Source organism: Kryptolebias marmoratus, linkage group LG3 (assembly GCF_001649575.2).
Source record: "Kryptolebias marmoratus isolate JLee-2015 linkage group LG3, ASM164957v2, whole genome shotgun sequence".
NCBI classification, from domain to species: Eukaryota; Metazoa; Chordata; class Actinopteri; order Cyprinodontiformes; family Rivulidae; genus Kryptolebias; species Kryptolebias marmoratus.
Window position 1 is genome coordinate 25006173 of NC_051432.1, and position 5431 is coordinate 25011603.

Genomic DNA, 5431 nt, shown 5'->3' on the forward strand with positions numbered 1-5431 from the left:
GGACGGATGGATGGATGGACGGACGGACGGATGGATGGACGGATGGATAGATGGATGTGTGAAGCACATTCAGTGATGTGATGTAGCTGTTTTAAACTCGACCAGAGCCACTGTGATAGCTCTGTTTTAAATTAAGTGATGTTTTTGAGTAGTCAGTATCTTCCCTGCAGCAGACAGCAGTGTGTTAGGAATCAGCAACAATACTTTTTTGTTAGTTTCTGCTTCATTTCTTGACTTTAGGCCCCAAAAAAGGTTCCCTGCACTCCCTGCGTTGCTTAAATCACGAGATCAAGAGAAGCATTTTAGTCTAAAACAAAGAAAAAAAAGCACCTGGGTCACTTCAAATCCAGTTTACATGAAAACCAGCCGAGCAGAAGATTAAACGTGACAGAAAGTATATTCAGACCAGGATTTTCTGACAGATTTTCAGCTAATTGCTCTTCTGAGAATCACGATCTTTAAACTTTCTGTTTTCTGTGCAGACAGTCAAACTGCAGCATTCTTGTGGCTTTTTTTTTCTCCTCACAGATCTTTAAGAAACTGAAAAAAATTTCTTAAAAAAAAATAAAAAATCATGGTCTGCATCAGATCCAGTTCTTTTTACACCGTCTGAATCTGAAGAAACCAGATTCTGCAGACATTGTGGCAAATCTTTAAGGAAACTAACTTTCTGCAGCTGTGTTGGCCGAGTTGTCTGGTTTAAATTAGATGCCTATTTGTCAAAATACGTCATTTAAACAAATAAAGGGTTAGTTTTATTTGTTATTTATCACCCGCTGCAGACGGTAATGGGGCGACAATGTTTTTACTTGTGTCTGTGTTCATTTGTCTTTAAGTAAAAATCCTTATGGACCCCTCAAATCCTTTGGCACCGGTTAAAATAGCTGCCACGGTTATTTAAACATGGCAGATGCAAAAAATGCAAACAGATTTAAAGTTAATGAGGTAAAATTTGGTGTGGAAGTAGCTGTGGGTCATTATTAACACATGCTCTGAGAGCTTCCACATCTCACAGCAGGATCTGGAAATATCACAACAACAACTTGATCTTGGCTTAAAACTTAGCGTAACAGGTGATATGCATCTCTTCAAGGAATGCTAGATCTTTAATTTATACATTCTCCACCATAAGGAAGTAAAAGCATATTTACGTGCAGCAGCATTGGGCTCTGCAGCTGGTTGGGGGTTTGAAGTCTTGCAGGAAGTCTGAGCTTATCTGACTGATCTGATCCTCCGCAGCCCTGTCATGATGCAGGCCGCGTCCTCCGAGGCTCTGCTGATGTGAGCGGCGATAAAACCGAAGGGCTCGTATCTGAGCAGGTGATTAATGAGCGCTCTGTCAGTGAGAATAAAAGAGGCTGAAATGATAATCAAAGAGAGGCGGGTCTGGAGCGGAGCGACCCTTAAGTGCCTCCGACCGTTAATCAAGTCAGCAGAAATGTTATTTGGCAGGAAGTGATGCCGCACTAACACACACACACACACACACGCTGTTTTTGTAACGTTGACAATGTTTTAATCTTATTAGTTAAAACTGGTCATCAGTAGGACTCAAAAAATGACCTTTTATTGTTATTTCTTAACAAAAATCAGAGTATTGTGGCTTAAAATATTTTGAAGTCGAGTCTGCAGAGCAAATGTGAAGCCACGGTCCATCAAACATCGGAGAATTTCTTTTTAAAAAATGCTAAAAGTCATCATGTGACAAATTATATCTGAACCCTGAATATAACAGGGTGTGTGTAGCTGCAACCCATTATTAATTCATGCTTCTGTATTGGCTCAGATTATTAACAAGCTGTGTGCGCGACCATATTCAAAGTCTCTCTGAGTTAATTAAAAGTAATTTTATTTTTCCTCCAGCGTGTTGCAGACCAGAGGCCTCCAAGTCAAACAGATTCACGCCAACAGGGGAGTTCCCGTCTGTAAATAAGGAGGTCAGTAATAAAATTCATTATCAGCAGGAATCTGCTCATAAAGACACCTCCGTGAGCAGCTGCTTGATTACAAAACCAACATCCATCACGGCTTTCAACAATGGTCAATAAGCAGTAAAACAGAAAAAAAAATCACAAGAAGAAGCATCTTTTGCATCAGAGTTATAAGTTCTTGGTCCTCATTTAGGCTAAGAAATTGTGTGGCTTCATTTGGTTGAGTTTACTTTGTCTGTTTTTATTCTTCCTAATGAAAATATGATAAATCTCAACGTTCTGTAGTGACGGTGGGCCACTTTTAAGCGCTGTCTGGACACAGGATAACTGACGTTACTGTACATTTTGCAGAGTGCATGTTTTTTTTTGTACCTAATTGTATTTTTTCATTGTGCTTTTCTCTTACCGCCTGCCTTCAGACCAGGTCTTTATATTAAACATAAAGGCTGAGTGTTAATGGACTGAAATGCAGTCATTTTTTAGTCCGTCTGGTTGTTAGAGACACAATTTGACGACAAAAACAACTGCAGCAACAGAAGCTGAGAGGAAAGAAAATCTCTGAATGGTGATAAAGCATTTCCATTATCGAAGCTTTTATCTGTTATAACTAATCCGTAGAAAAATATGTGATCATTTTCTTTCTTTTTTAAAAAATTTGGAGCAATATGGCAGCCATAGACAACAATTTCATCCATTTTTAAAACCAGAGCTCATCCTGACTGTTTGGTGGGAATGTTTTCTGGGACATATTAACATTAAATTAATTCACTTTATTTACAAAAGTGTAATATAAAAAGACTCTACTGGCAAAACCTGAAATGCACAACTATGTCACATGAAACCACAAAGGTTCAGAGCATGTGAAAGGCAAAAAAAGAGTGCATTAAAACCTCCCTCAGACAGATCAATGAATTAAATGTCAGCGTTTGTGAAGAGGTCTGCTGATTTATGACGTCAGGGTCACAAACAGACGGGGCTGAGCTCTGATTGGGGTTCAGATGTCATCCATCTGGTCACTTTGACTCGCTCCTTCATTTGTTTTCTGTTTTACCAGCAGTGCTGCAGCCATGATGACAGAAGAAGCAGGATTCATCGGGACAATGACACAGACCTGACGGTAAACTGATACTCAGTTATAAACAGTACAGATTAGTAAGCGCTCTGCAGATTTACTGCAGGCTGCACACATCTGCGTGACGCTACAGCAGGCACTTTCTCCCGACCTTGAAAATGCTTTGACTCCGCTGATCTTGCTCAGCAGAGTTTCTCTCCTGGAGCACACGCTGTACGAGATGACACAGCAAACGTAACGCGCCGGCTGTCATGTACGAGTGATGCATCCGATCTGAGTTATAATCTGTTTACCTCCAGACTGACCTTCTCCTTTTTTCTTTTTGTTTTATGCAAAGTAATTTATCAACGCAGCACAAAAGTTTAATGACTCTTAAAAGGTAAAAACGTACCCTTTAAATTTAATTTGTTAAATTTACATTAATCAAAAGGGGAAACATTTATTCTCTAACAGCTCAAATAAAGACTTTAACACCTCCGTTCAGTACTCATTGCAATGTCCCAAAGGCTTTATAATCAGAATGTAAGAAACAAAACCTTCACAGTTGTTTTTTCCCCTCATATCTAATGAAGTTAATGCGTTTAAACTGAAAACTGTAAGCAGAATTTGTGACCGGCTGCCAACTCTCAGGTGTTTGTTTACCTAAAGAAACGACCTGAAAACAGCTCAACAACGGTGGAAGAGCCGTTTGGAGAAGTGAGACAGCTCTGATGTACTCATTTAGATGAAGTTGTTTGTGTTTTTGGAGTAAAGTGTGCAGATAAAAGTGCTCTGTTTACATTCGGTGCATACCTGCATTTCAGAATTGCATATCAGCATATTGGGAGTAAACAGTTCAGGATAAACTTTTATACGTTTGATTTTAGAGTTTACAATCTGTACCTTTAACACAGATACAAGAAGTATGACTTTGTCAACACTTTTGAATACATTTATAGGACGACAAAAGAGCAATAATGATCTTTTTATGGTCAAACTCATAATTGTTTACAAGCACTCACCTTGAACCACAGGTATCAAACACCGTTCCTTGGGGGGGGGGTCGCTCTCCTGCATGTTTTAGACGTGTTCTTGCTTTAAAACACCTGGTTTAAATGGACGACTCGTTGACCTGCTTCTGGAGAACCTGATGATTTGGTGAGGAGATGATTAAACCGTTTGAATCAGGTGTGTTGAAGCAGAAACACCTAAAACCTGCAGGACATCGGAGCCTCGAGGCCTGGAGTTTGACCCCCTCTGCCTTAAACCCTGGAATCTGTAACCTAATACAAAAATATTACCTGACAGATTTCAGGTTAAGTTTTAAATTCCAACATTCAGCGTGGAGTTTGTTCAGTTGTCAGACAATAAATTAGTTTATAAAAAAAACTGTCTATTACTAAATGTAAAGTAATTGCAGTTATGTTGGTCAGCTGTTTATTCCAATATTTCTGTAAACTTTACTGAAATACCATCTTTGAGCACAAAACAAAACCAGGCTAAACTTTTCCAACAAAAAACTGATTTATTTAAAATAAAAAAGGGGGGAAAATGATGCTGACGTAGGAGCAAAACCTTGAAACAGAAAACTTAAACAGAGAAACACGAGGAGCAGGACCTGACGATGACACGAACAAACAAAGCAGTAACCAGAAACCGATCCCAACATCAAGCAGGGAAACCCAAACCAGCGAGTAACGGAAGCTAAAGAACCGATTATAAAGGCAGAGGCTGATGAGGACGTGGACGCAGGTGACGGATTAGTAACTCGGGACAGGTGTGGGTGGGCGTGGCAGAGAACGACTGAGCTGAGGGCAGGAGAACAGAGGCAGAGGAACCGCGTGAGAAAACTGATGACAGAGCAACAAGAGCAGATCACAGAACTACAGAAACAATAACCATGAAGCCTGGCATAATTACAAGAACATATCAGCAAGAAAACAAGGAACAAACTAAACATAAAGATTAAAATACATAAAAATAACTCAAATCCTGACAGAAACATGAAAATAAACATCAGGTTTTTTCTCTTGTTTAAGTGCATCATCGACTGTTGACACTTCCTCACTCTGTGATCAGGTAATAAATTTAAAAAAAGCACAAAACCACAGAAATTGTCATTTCCATGAAGTAAATCTGGAGTTTTTTGGGTGTGTAGGCGCCCATTTTAGACCAGTTATGCAACGATCCCGTCTGAAATAAACAAACACACGTTTTCATCTGTTCTGCAGAAAAAAAAAAAAACATTTTGAGAAATAAAAACATCAGATTTGTTTATTTAAATATTTCCCAGTAAGAACCAACATTATGCTCATTCTAAAAGTTCCTGCATGCCTTTAATGCTCAAAAACCACCTAATTCATACAGTTAGTTTAAATCCTCTGCAGCACAAATAACGTTAAAACATGCTGAAGGAAACAGATGATTTGTACATCAGATTTAATGAAAT